This window comes from Microtus ochrogaster, chromosome 15 (genome assembly GCF_000317375.1).
Source record: "Microtus ochrogaster isolate Prairie Vole_2 chromosome 15, MicOch1.0, whole genome shotgun sequence".
Lineage (NCBI taxonomy): Eukaryota > Metazoa > Chordata > Mammalia > Rodentia > Cricetidae > Microtus > Microtus ochrogaster.
In genome coordinates this window covers 43,851,103-43,865,306 of record NC_022017.1, presented here as the reverse complement: position 1 = coordinate 43,865,306, position 14,204 = coordinate 43,851,103, and the positions used below count along the sequence as shown (strand labels likewise).

The window sequence follows — 14,204 nt, the reverse complement described above, 5'->3', positions numbered from 1 at the left end:
CACACACACACACACACACACACCTTGTCAGCCTCCACCCACGCTCTAAACTGACACTTAAACCTGGAAAAACAAGGCAGTATTTCCTGAGCCCCTGTAAGTGAGACTTTGCATGAATGCAGTAAATGCCTGGCGGGAATGACGTCACTGGGATTGTTTAGTTTAGCTCACAGTTCAGGCCATGGTGACTTGGGGCTGTGTTCCTGGGTCTGGGGTATGGCAGACTATGACGGCAGTGGGAGCCTGTGACTGACGGAAAGCAGAGAGAACAGGAAGCAGCCAGGGATTAATATACCCCCAAGAGCCCTCCCCTAGTTTCCTGGTCATTTCCAGGCCCCACCTCCCAAAGTAGCCATCGCTTCCCAATATAGCACCATGAGCTGGGGACCATGTGTTCAAATACAGGAGGGTCTGTCAGGGGTATTTCAGGTTCAGACAGAGCCCGACATGAAGGGCATCTGTCCCTCCTTCAAACCCGTCCAGGCTTTGGAAAGAGTCCCCCCAAGCCGCAGGAGGACTAGGAAGAGGCTTTCCACCCGAAGGAATGGCACTCCTCTCTCTGACATCTCTTTGGTTTGTGTCTTCCCTCCAGGGCCCTTGGTCTGAACTTCCGCACTGACAGAGGGGGGGCTCTGGCTTTGAAGAGAGAAGAAAGCTCCGCCCCAGCGTCTGTGGGCCGGCTCACCAGTCTCACCAGCGACTCTGAGTGCAAGCGCTTCCGTGGCGCTCGGCGCCTGGAGGCCACGGGAACTCCGGAGCTCTCGGCGCCCCTCCCAGAGGCCGGGTGGGAATTGCTTGTAGTGCCAAAGTCCTACTACTGCGTTTTTTCGATGAGTCCCTGTACATAGTCTCCGCCTCTGCCCCAGCCCCCACCTCTTGCTATACTGGAACCGATTTATACAATGTGGGAATTTTGTTACCTTTTTAATCGAGGGCAACTTCCTTTTCCAGCCACTTCCATGGTAAGGTGTTTGCTTTTGTTTCTTTTTTTTTTTCCCTCCCCCAGGAAGGAGGGCTAACCACATTGCTTTTCTCTTTTTTTTCTTTTCACTTTATTAACGAGGGGATGGGAGCATTACTATTAGTGCCACTGTAGCTACTGGATTTTAGGTAGGAAGAATTTCTTTATTTTTAAGGTAGTTTGACATTTGGGAGGTGTCTCTGTGGGAAGGACTGAGGTTGGTCCTCTGGCTCAACATTGGATGGATTCACAAATAGCAGGCCTTCTGCACCAAGCCCATGCCCAGCCCCCCCCCCCAGTTGCCTTTTGGGGACCCTGCCTCTCAGCCCAGTGCCAAGAGGTGGGTCTGGATTCTCAACTGCTTGGAACCTGGGGAACAGGTGGCTGCCCTCTTTTTACAAATCTTTTTGAAATACCAGCAGAAAGGGCTCCCACCCTTGGTGACACCATCCTTGCTCTTAGGAAACGGGAAGAGAATCGTCTTTCTGCCTAGCTCGTACAAAGGTGAATGTCTCTGGGTTTCTTTGCTCTTCCTCGCTGCCTTTTCTGGTGTGACATTTGACATGATCTCAGCTCGAAGCCTCACTATAAACTGATTTTTTTTGGGGTGTGTGTGTGTGTGTGTGTGTGTGTGTGTGTGTGTGTGTGTGTACGCGTGTGTGAGTGTGTGTGTTTGGACCGATTTTAGATACCTGAGTGCACTTTTATTTTTAGTTAGTCCTAACTTTTAAAGAAGAAAAGCCAAGAGATATATCTCGTATAAATGTCACGACATGGATTCTGTTTGCTGTTCTTGTCCCCTCTCCCACTCCCCGCCCCTTGACCCCACTGGGGTCCACTGCACAAATAAAACGCTAGGGGGTTTGAATAAAAGCAGTTTTTCTAACTCGTTGCTCATTTGTTGTAACTCAATAAAGCCAAGACTAAACATTTTTGTAACCCTTCCCTCTGTTCCTTGTTCTTCATTGTTAACTGACTCCTGAGACCTCAGCCTGTACTCCTGACTTGGCCACCTCCCATTGCCAATTCATTATGGCCTTATTTTTTTAAGGTTTATTTTTATTTGGTGTGTGTGTGTGTGTTAAGTCACAAAACAGAAATTATCCCTTTTGTTTATATTCCTGTGCCAAAATCCTAGGCATGGTAACACCTGGTTGCAAGGAAAAATGGCCAAGTGGTCCAGAGCCAGCGGCGGAGCAGTCCTGTCCCTCAGGGCAAAGTGGAGTGGCTATCACAGTCAGACAATCAACCACAAGGAGATTTAGCCACATCTGACCTCAATCCCACCTCCCTTCCTAGTTCTGTAAACCGCTGCCAGCTACTTTCATTGTGTTTGATTTAATCTGATAATCATGACCAATGTCATCCTGAACTTAGAATTTATTCAAGACTTGCCAAGGTCGACGTCTACTCTTCCTCACTGAGTAAAACGTCTCTAGTGTCTTGAAGATCACCTAGCCCATTCGTTTCTGTCAGGGACACAGTTGTGGTTGCTGTCATTACCGGGATGCCCTCCGACAAGAGATGAACCACCCCAGAGATGGTTTCGGGGAACAGTGTTCTGTTTTACTGTTTTATTGCACATGAGAACCCCATTTACAGAGTGGACGTCTATCAACTGTGATTTTGGCACATTACCTCAGACTGGAGAGTGAGTGCTCATACCACATCTGTACACGGAAGAAGCACATTACACAAGAAGGGGGGAGTGCGGGTTCATCAGCAGGCCAGCTACCAGCTACTCATGGTACCTCAGAATCCATGTTCTGCCTGTAGTAATAGGAGAGGCAGGGCTGCGTCCCCAGCACCCCGGCCGCCTGCTAGCTTATGCCCCGAAATAATTACACGGACACTGTATTCTTTTAATCACTGCTTGGCCCATTTCTATCTAGCCTCTTCTTGGCTAACTCTCGCACCTGGACTAGCCCATTTCTAGTGTAGCCCACGAGGTGGCTTACCAGGGAGATTCTAGCCTATGTCCATCCTGGGTAGGAGCTTCATTGCATGGCGTCTCTCTGAGGCGTCTGCCCCCGAGAGGAGAGCTGTCGAGTCTCTGAGCTCACTTCCTCTTCCTCCCAGCATTCTATTCTGTTTACTCCTCCCACCTATGTTTTAAGCTATGAGGCCAAGCAGTTTCTTTTTATTGCTTAACCAATGAAATCAACAGATTGATATATGACACTCCCACATCATCTGCCTTCAGGAGCATGGAGTGCCAAGTTCTTATTCCAAAGTGCAGTGTGCCAGATAGGCTGGCCGCCAGCTCATGCCTGCAAAATGCCACCTACAAATGGTGACAAGTCAAGCTTGGTGAGGTCAGAGGTTTTGGGGGCCGATAAGAGGGAAGGCATTGAGAGTCACAGTTAAGGAGGGGTTCCTCTGGGTGTCCCCCCAACCAGATAAGAAGATAGGCAATCTAGAACAGGAGCTACAAGCTCACGCCCAGCCACAAGGAAGGGAATAGGTTTGAGTCTCCACCTGGCCTATGTGCATCTTTCTTCCTCCTGAGTTCCAGGGGTGTCAAGAGGTGAGGGTGAGGTGGCCATGTTTCTTAAGGGCACACGCTGGAAGGCAAAAACGCCTGCAGTCAACTCTCTCTGTTCTGCTACTGTCTGTCTCGTTTTTTCTATTGATCTGATAAAGCACCGTGACCAAGGCAACTTATAATAGCATTTAAGAGATGGGTGAGGGAAGAAAGATAGAGGGGGAGGGGGAAAGAGGGAAGAAGGGACGGAGGGAGGGAGGGAGGGAGAGAAAGAGGTGTAGCATTGGCAGGCATTCTGACTCTTTCTCGTCTCTGCACCACCTTTCTCACTGCGCTCCCAGCACCTGGCCCCTCATCACCCCCATGCTGTCCTGTCCTTCCCATTAATGAGAGTCTCCAGTCCATCTCCACAGGTGGCCGCACTTCCCTCCTGCTATTTACCACCCTTGCAGTTAGGCTTGCCACTTGGAAGCAATTTAAACGGAATTCTTCCAGCAAGTCAGTGGGAGCTACCATCAAATGCCTAATGTCTTGTAGAAACCAAAGAGGGGAAAAGGCCCTGATAATAGGCAGGAATGAAAAACACAGAAGATGGCTGTGTCCTTTCAAACAACCAACAAAATGTGTCAAGCTGCGTTTCTCCGGTGGGCATGATTGAAGCAGGGCAGACCTAAGAGAGAGGCTCAGTGGGGCAGGCAAGGTGCTTGAAGTGGTGGGAGAGAACTGCAGGGGAGTGGCCAGCCGCTGGGTCTAGCTAACGTGGACCCTCTGGACTCCCAGCGCTTCCTTCAAGGGATTTTCTCTTCACGTTCTGTTGAGGGCGGGGGCTGCCCATCATGGGGACTCACCTCTTCCAGCCAGGGGAGAGCCATTACACACTAGTGTGTCTAGACACATACAGGGCCACATGTAAAACCAAATCTGGACCAGTTAGGGTCTGGTAGAAGGGGCTGCTTTTCCCCGTGTGGATGTTGAGTGTGATATGGTTCTGAGACTTTCTTTAGGAGATATGAACAAATATCTGTGCGTCCAAGCTAGGGTGCCAACAACAGACCCAAACAAAGGGACCCTCCTAAGTTTAGCTTGACGAACCAGTACGTTTAATAGAGGTTGCTTACAGGAGGAGGTAACTCAGGCGTATCATCACCTAGCTGAGTCACTGGAACTCTATTCATCTTGCTGAGAGGGCAGTTGCTTACTGCTTTTTCTGCCTTCAGGGAGCTCCACCTCTAGAGCTTTGTAAACTTTCTGAGGCTTATGAGCCTTTCTCCTCCCTCCTCCCTTCCTCCTCCCTCTCCACTCCTCCCTCCCTCTTCCCTGTAGGAGAGAACACTGCAACCCAGAGATCTTGGCAGGAGAGGAAGTCAGTGTATAAGTAAAAACTACATGTGGCCCAAAAAGTTAAGAAGGGAGCATCATCAGGAAGAGGTAGAGGTGACAATAAACGGTGCAGGGACATCTAGTCCCTGAAGTCTGCAGTTCCTAAGACCATCTCCCTGACCTTGCGGTTTCATAAAACCAACACATTCCCCTTTTGACGCGTGTTAAACAAACAAGCTCAGGAGCTGGGTTTCTGTTACTAAAACTTCTGAGTTCTAATGGGCTGATCAGATCACAAGATAAAAAGCAAGGGAGATAAAATGCAGGTAAAGAGACACACACAGCTAGTGGTTACTGAGCTGGATGACACAAGGCTAAGTCATCAGTATTCAAATGTGGTCCCAAGATCTCCAGCATCAGCAGTTGGACAGGGTGCCCAGGGGACTGGCATGCTCATCATAGGTGAAGCAACTACACTGCAGACATTGGATAGCTACCCCCACCTCCTCCAGCATTCATGCGGCTGAGTGGTAAATCCAATCACGTATCACCCTATCTTCAGAGTGTAGGCCAATAGCCTGGAGAGGAGAAGCAGGCGAAAGGAAAGGCTATTGAGTGTGGCCTAACAGGCATGAGCACACTTATCTGGCACACTTGTGCAACCACTTCCAGCCACAGCCCTAGAGAATAACAACTCCCTGAAGCCCGACAATTCAATCTGGACTGACCTAGGGGTGCTATCCGCTCCTCCCCCTGCTGACGTCTGAGGGCTCCCTGGAGCCCATCTAAACACCTCACCGCAGAACATACATATGAACCATGGGGCACCATCATGGGGTGGTGGGAGGAGGGCAATACAAATGAATAAAAATGTACTTGAGCACATTCCAGAACGCATCTGAGTCAGGTATCCCACAGAGTGGAAGAAGCACTCTCGAGTTCCTCTTGACTTTGAAGAACCACAACTCTAACAGGGGAAAATGAGTTTTCCATCAACCATTCTAAGCCCGTCTCCCATAAAAAAATGCCGACTATTTGACTCTTGCCCACATCTTTGCAGGAAAGAGGTGGAACTTGCGCTGGATGTCCTGGGTCGTTGATTCAAAGTACTATTTACAGAGGCATCTGTAGGGTTTGATGAAACCACTGCAAGGGAGGGAGCGAGCTTGGCTAGAAAAGCAAAGGACCAGAAGCAGGTTTGTACTGCTGTACAAACTGTACTGTTTGTACTGACCTGAAAGGACATACAACAGACATGTAAAGACATATAACATACAAGTGGGAAGACAGTCCGGGGAATAAACATTCTGAACCTACCCTCTGCTCTTCCGCGACTGCCTCCATATAGCAGAAGCCAAACACAAAAAAATATCCATCGCTCAAATTCTTCCGATGTTCCTTCTGGTCCGGGGAACAGATCAGTCCGTCAGTGGAACGGACTCAGGGTGTCAAATCCACACCATTCCACATTCTGCCACATTCCACACTTAAAGCAAGCAATAATGATTCAACTTACCTTCACCTGGCAGGCTTCGTAATACTTAAGGTAGAGCCCGTTCATGAATCCAGCTCTGGAATGTGAGATGAAGCCTCTCGTGGGTGCCGCTGGCTGCCTAGCTGACAGTTACTTCCTCTCTCTTTGTGGTTTGATGTTGAATTTGTGTGCACACATGTGTGCATGTACATGCAGATGTGTTTGCCTCTGTGTGTGTGTGTGCGTGCATCCCTGCCTGCACGCACGCACGCACGAGCACATAGGTCAGAGGTCCACACCAGACATTTTCTCTTTCACTCAACTTTTGAGGACAAGAATCCCTCACTGAATCCGGAACTTGCTGTTCCAGCCAAACAGGCTGCCTAACAGGCCACCGGATCCTGCTTGGTTCTGCATTCCCATCGCCCCACCAACCCTTTCCCACACCCGCCAACCAAACAAATAAATATGCTTGTCAGTAGCCTATTCAACTCCAAGTAATGGGCATATTGACCTCCCAACTTCCTTTGCAGCTAAGGTGGCTACTAGACATGGCCAGAAGACCACTGTATAGCCGATGCCATTAACCCTCTCTCCTCTTTTCCTACCTGGTACAAGTTAACTGATCATGAGACTGGTACCCCAACCAGCTGAATCCATGTCTGTTTCCTGCTTACAAACTTCTTTATATGTGAGCAAGGTAATGCTGTATTTGTTTAATTAACTTCACATGGGAGCATTCTGATATCTGCCCTCATAACACCACCTGAATACCATCCCCGCATGACAGAAATCTCTCCCTTCGTGCGTGTACCTATTCACCTCCCCCTGCAAAGTGGGAGATGAGTTCGACATCATTTGCTTCCTATTCCAGGATTTGTGTTTGAAGGACTAGTAGGTATCTGCCAAGTGAATAAACCAAAGGAAGATCCAGCAAGCAGATATGAAAGGGCACATTCAGGGTTTTAAAGAATAAGGCTCCAAGCAGTGAGCTGTACGCAAGAAAGAAACCACCAATTTTAAACAACCAGCTTTGACAACCAAGTCACCCCGACTCAAGCCCAGATGTGGGGCTGGGAATGCAACTCAGAAGGCCGTGTGCTCATCCAGAATGTGCAAAGCCCTGGACCAAGATCCCTGGCGCCACGTGCACCCAGGCATGGTGGCACACACTCGTCATCCTGGGACTCAGGAGGCTGATTTAAGATCATCAAAAATTCAAAGTCATCTTTGGCTATGTAGGAAATCTGAAGATCGCTGGGCCTCCAGAAGACCCTGTTTCTATAAAAACAAAAGCAGATGTGATCATTTATTGGGAAAGAACCCGAAGAACCAATGTAGGACTTCCCAATATAAGTAAAACAGCATGTAGGAAGTAAGTGGAGGTATGTTTGAAGTCTTTTTACCTTGGGATTGCTTCTTTTAGCTGAATTTACATCACAAGTCCTGGAATTAGGTCATTCTCTCCAAATGCCCTGATTCCTTATGTGCATGGTCTGTCCTTCTGTCTGGGGGCTGATGGGTAAATGGTCTCTAGGCTGTTACAATCTTTCCTCTTGGAATGTCCACGACTTCCCCTTTCCTTGTCTAAATTTCAGCCACTCCTAGAAACCCAACCTAAATTCCACCAGACCAAATACAAGAAAATCTGAGGCCGGGCGGTGGTGGCGCACACCTTTAATCCCAGCACTCGGGAGGCAGAGGCAGGCGGATCTCTGTGAGTTCGAGGCCAGCCTGGTCTACAGAGCTAGTTCCAGGTCAGGCTCCAAAGCCACAGAGAAACCCTGTCTCGAAAAACCAAAAAAAAAAAAAAAATCTGAGATCATGGGGAAGCTGGATTGAAGGCTGAGATCCACCCAAACCAGCTCTCAGGACATCCTGTCCTTCTGAACCCCTGGGAAACCACCAGCACCAGCACTTACTTCTTAGCACATCAGAGCTCTCTGCCTTTGTCTCCTTGGGAGGTTCCTTCAGGTCTCCATCTCCCCATTGTTACCGTTCCCCCTTAATAACAGCACACACACACACACACACACACACACACACACACCTGTGTGTGTCTCCTGCAGTCCTGTTCTAACTACCACGTGTAAGGCTGGAGCAGCACCAACACAGCACATGACCCTTCTGTCCATGGAAGGTCATATGACTCAGGCCTAGCCAATAACAGCATCTCTCTGACCTCAGTCAACAGTCCAGAGACATACAGATGACTCAGACTGGGCCAGTCATTGTTGAGGTTTGTAGACACTGGGCGGGGGCAGCTTCAGAGAACCGGGCATGAGGAAACTAGGCAATGAAGAGGGCACATGAAAACTATGTAAGTCATGTCACCATGTGCCAAACACGGGAAGCCTGTTTAATGTCTCTTCAGAAGACAAAGAAAAATAAGTTCCCTTTTAGTCTTGTTTCACTTGGTGGACCTGTGCTGCCAGGACAGACCATATGGTCACGTTTTCAATAAAGTCTCATGAACAATTTCCAGCAGATGAGAAATGAAGCTGAGAACCAGCTGGCGCCACATGCCTGTTCCTAGCGCATGTCTTGTTACCCGTTTCCACGGACCCTATGTGTCTCCACCTTTGCTCATCCTGCCTCCCATCTTGTAAGGACCCTTATGAGGCCTCGAAGAGATAGACTAAAGCATGGAAGAGGATGCGGGTGTCACACGGGCTGCCTGGGACAATGCTTATTCACCTGCCTTGAGGAGTCAGGGGTCCAGGAATCCTGGCCCTTGCATTAACACTAATGGGGCTCATAAGCCTGGGAAAATCAGTCATTCTTCCTCCTTCAGCCTCTGTCTCCTTTCTTGAAAATGAGGGGTTTAGGCCTTTTAACTGCCATTCCAGGAGCCTGGACCAGCATGAGGAGCAGAGACTCCAGATCGCAGCACTCAACCCCAACCAAAGCCTTCGCGGGAGTTTCACGGGACAACAGAGAGCCGAGTGTGTTTCTGGGCAATCGCTCTCAAGCTTAGGAGCAAAGAGTGTCAGCAAACTCCCCTGGAGCACCGCAGAGAAGCCTGGGTCCACAGTGTATAATTAAAGAAGGGCAGCAACGGGGTGGGAAAGTGAAACACGGACTGTTGGGGACTGTTTATCTCAACCCAGAGCATGTCATTCGGCATTTCTCCTCTGCCAAGCTACAGCCACAGTGGCGCCTGTTAAATAAAACAGAGGATCTTTGTTGGAGGTTACTTCGCCAGCTGCTCGAGAAAGACAGCTGCCCCCAGTCTACGTTCTGGATGCAACCTCTACCCCGAAGAGGTGGGTGAACCTTCCAGGTGCCGTCGCCAGAACCAAGCCAAAGGCTGAACTGGCCTTAGCGCAATGACGTTCTCCCTAAGGGATTGTGTTTAATCCACATGCACTCCGAGGGATGTCTTGCGTAGTGCCTCCAGCTCCCTTGTGTGGCAGAGTGGTTGCATATTGTTCTGAGAAGGAAGGATGTCCAGAGAACAGGATAACTTTGATCCTCCTCATTGGGAAATGGCATAATTTCCCACATTAGAGGACGACATCCCAGACTTCAGAGTCCTTCAAGCTCAGATTCAGGGATCTTCCCAAGGCTGCACAGTTAATGAGCGTCAGAGGCAAGGTTTCAGGCCAGGTTTCTCTGAAACCAAAGCCCAGGCTTTTAACCACAGCCGTCCGGTCCCTCGGCAAGTGATCGTCGCGGCTGGGAACCGATTACCACGCTGCAAGCCGTGCACGGACACGCACACACACACACATTCGAAACAGGCTGACCCACGGCGGGTGTGTCCCGAACACTTTCTCCCTCGGGATTCCCCTACACACTCCCAGGCCGGACACTCCTTCAGAGGGCTCTGACAATCATGTCTGCGGAAAACTGAGAGGAATGAGGGCTATGGCAGGGACGGGGTCTCCCAAAGAGCCGTGAAGAGGGCTGAAAACAGACCGGAAACAACTAGAGGAGGAAGAGTCCTGCTGATTCCTAAGGATGAGGAAGCTCCAAGAATTTCAGATCTATGCCATGACCAATGAGGCCCTGCTTTACGTAACGAGTAGCTTCGTCTTTCTTTCTTTTCCTTATCGTTTACCAGAAGCTGCCTAGCTGTGGGATGTCTAGCCTTCCTCTCCGGCAGGACACTCACATGCTGCTTTAGAGTTAGCCATCTGAGGGACCCTTTCCACTCACGAGCCTCGGCAACCAGCTCCTTCTACACATCACCACCATCAAAGCTGAAGGAACAAATGGATGGAGCAACATCAAACCGAACGAGAGCGATCCCAGAGAAAGGCCATGCCACATAGCTAGAGTCACAGTTACAGTTACTGCCAGAGACGAAGCAGACAGGAACCAAAAACACATGACCTGGGGAAGATGAGACACAGGAGGAGATGGGGCTGTTAACCAAAACTAAGGACATAGGAAGAAGCAATAGAAATCTACTACTTTACAGGCTAATTAAAAATATAATGTTCGAATAGCCCTAAGGGTGAAGTAGTAGTCCACATGTCTTGGATGTATCCAACAGCTCTCTAGTTGGACTTAACACCCACTCACCAAGGGGGAAACTATATCTGGTATTAGAAACCTAGCTAACTGCTCAGCTCTAGTGAAGTCATGGCCATTGGAGGAGAATCTACACCCACCTACAATTTACTATTTTTTTTAAATTTACAATTTACTAAAACTATGTTTACTAAACCAGCATCATCCCTAACAACTATTTAAACATCTGTTCTTATACCCAACGATGAGTAGAGTCTTCACCCCTCATCCAGGAAACTTCTCTTTGCAAGAGATAAATGCTACTACAGAAAGCCATGATCCCTCGAATGCAGCTGTGGACCCCAGTCCCACTGGCTACATCTGCAAAATACTCCTACACCTGAGACTCGGGAAATAGTGTGGAAGAGGAGGGTGGAAAGACTGTAAGAGACAGGGGTCCCAGGAGTTTGGTGTGAGATTGTGTCCCCTAGTAATATCAAGCTATATCCATAAGGGCTCACCATCATGACTGCCGGAACATGAGCTGAACAAGGAAGACACCAATAAACATGCCAAAGTGGATGGGGAAAGACCACAAGGCCTCAGCAGTTAAAGAGTTACAGGCAGCTGAAGGAAACTGGGACTGGAGAAGGTGGCCCTCCCCAGGGAAGAGCACACCTGCCATGCACCACACCCCAGTGTCTGCGCTCTGTTCGCTAGCACCCAGTTGGCAAGCTTCTGGGAAGGGGGCTGGAGGCTAAAATACACAGATACACACAGACAGAGAGACAGCGACATGGGTCATCCTTGAATTCCTCAAGAATGCCCCCTTTATTGTGTTCAGGGGCAGATTATATAGACATAGCCACGCCCCAGCCAAACCCACCAGAAACCACTCTCCTGCCATCAGGAACTCCTGAAGGTCTCGTGCTCAGAGCAGCTGTAGGCACTCAGATCAGGGGATTACATGAAATTCAGGATCTGGGGTCTCACTGCTCCCAACACACACCAATTGGTTGTCCAGTGCCAAGTGGTCATCCCTGAAAACATACATTTAAATGACAGTATGAGAACTGAGAAGATTATATTTAGGAATGTATATAGATATACATTCACACACACGCGCACACACACACACACACATTAGTGGGGGAGAAAAGACCATGAATCTGAAGGACAGTATACAAGAGAATTTCGAAGGAAAAAAGGGAAGGGAGAAATGTTATAATTATAATTTCAAGAATAAAATAGTTTTGTTTTTATTAAATGGGGTGCCCTGTGTAGGTGGATTATGCAATCCAGAAGACATGAGCTATTCAGCAGAATCTAAGTGCCAAGGGTAGGATGCTGCCCTAGAAGTTGATGGCCAGGAAGGCACCAGAGGCCTCCAAACAATGCAGGTTAGTGCCATTGCTCCTGATTGCCCACTAAAACTAGAAGGGAAGGATCTTACTACTGAAGATACCATGTACTTTGGGTACAGGACATAGAAATGGGATGGAGTTGAGCAGGGTAGCTTTCATAGTGACAGAAGTTGCTATGCAAATAGCTGGAGAAGAGTCATCAATAGTCTTACCAAGTTTAACCGGGCAGTGGTGGCACATGCCTTTAATCCCAGCACTCAGGAGGCAGAAGCAGGCGGATCTCTATGAGTTCCAGGCCAGCTTGGTCTACAGAGCAAGTTCCAGGATAGCCAGAGCTGTTACACAGAGAAGCACTGTCTTGGGAAAAAAAAAAGTCTTACCAAGCCACAACATTATTACCGTTATGTGGGTAACCAGCTACATTCTGATTGGATCTGAGGTTCAGTCCACAGGAAGTAGTATTTCGTGCCTTAAGACTGTGGGCCTGGTCAAAATCCATGGCTGGGAAGGTCACAGCCCTAGCGATGAACTTACTGATTATTTTACTAATTTTACTTATTTTACTAAACGAATATGCTATCAAATTCCTCTCTAAATATGGATGTTTATACCTACAGAGTAGTCCTGCCCTCTGAGTTATTGAAGTTTCTTGCAGCAAACAACGGTTAATACAAAGACTCATGACTGGTCAAAGTAACTGTGAAGTGTTCACTCACCGAAGGGACATCCATAACATCCCTCTGAGGCCAGGGAATAGCAGAGAACAGGGAATGAAAGGATTTAAATGACAGATGATAAGAAATAAGGCCATAAGATGCTGTCTTCTGGGCAAGCTACTAGGTCCTCCTGTATCAATTAGCACTCAAGAAAATGTCCTACGGACACCCCCGTAGGCCAATCTGACAAAGGCGATTCCTGAACCGAGAGTCCCTCTTGCTAGGTATATCTAGGTTTATGTCAAGCTGACAAAAACTGACCAGTATACTCCTCTAGCCTCAAGATCTTAAAAAGCAAATTAGACTTATTTTATGTGAATGAGTGTTTGCCTACATGTATGTATGTGCACGATATGCATGCTTAGAAACCTACAAAAGGTCAAAAGGTATCCAATCCCCAGGAACTGGAGTTGCGGACTGTAGTGGAGGTGCTGAAAACTGAAGCTGGGTCCTCTGTATGAGCAATAAGCGCCATCACTCCATCCCACGCACCCATCCCCGACACAGGGCAGTTTTAAACAAACGTTTTTTGTAACTATTTGTTCAAGTTGTCTTTGGTAGACACAAAGACGCTTGAAGTTGCTAAAGACTGGCTCCCCGACCTAAGCTATGAGAAATTGGGATAGTTTCTTCTCTGAGTTCAAGCAAGAAGAGGGAACACATGGTCTTCAGAACTCAAAAACATAATGGAAACGCTGAAGGGATAACTCAGTGGTTGAACTTAGACTAGCCACGGAATGAGAGTAATGAGAGATAACCCTTCCTCCACATTCAAAGTACAAGTCTAAGTTCAAGCGGAAGCTTCGTGGCAAGGGAGGGGTACTTGTTGATGTCACTACTGTTCTATTCATTTAATTTTCTCTTGCCAAAGACAGTAGCCATACTTCTTAACATTAATTCAGCACTGCTTTATATGTTGCGAATGCCCAAAAAAACAATATACAATTGCCTTTGAGTATTTATCTTGCTAGTCTTTAACCTCCCAAGACGTCTCCACTCACCTCAATAAACACATACATGCATCTTGCAAGTGATCCCAGACTGTGATCACTGGCATGAGTTTATGTCATACTCAGCTGTTTTGACAGCTGTCACCTGTAGAGCCGAATATGTGTCCTTATCTTGTCATGGAAGGGAGGCAATCACTCCGGCTTTCCTATGTCCCTTTATACAGATTACCACTATTGCATCCATCCCCTGGCTATGCCAGGCAGAGCTCCTCAAAGGAAAGAGACAACCTAGTCTCCTTGGTAGCCCTTGCGCCTTCATGCACTGGGTGGCCTGTAAGATACTTAATATATATTAATAAACTAAATGAAGGATGGATGGGCTGGATGGACAGATGGATGGGTGGATGGATATATAGATGGATGCATGGATGGACAGATGGATGGGTGGATGGATATATAGATGGATGCATGGATGG

The 14,204-nt window shown here is 48.1% G+C and overlaps 1 protein-coding gene across 1 annotated transcript in view; it reads left to right on the top strand.

Moving 5' to 3' along the window:
- Zhx2 (zinc fingers and homeoboxes 2) overlaps window positions 1-1,896 on the top strand; it is a 137,663-nt gene extending 135,767 nt beyond the window's left edge. Inside the window, exon 4 of the mRNA XM_005354596.2 lies at window positions 593-1,896. The gene's annotated coding sequence lies outside the window, so the exon portion shown is untranslated. The remainder of the gene's footprint in view (window positions 1-592) is intronic.
- The last annotated feature ends 12,308 nt before the right edge of the window (window positions 1,897-14,204 follow it).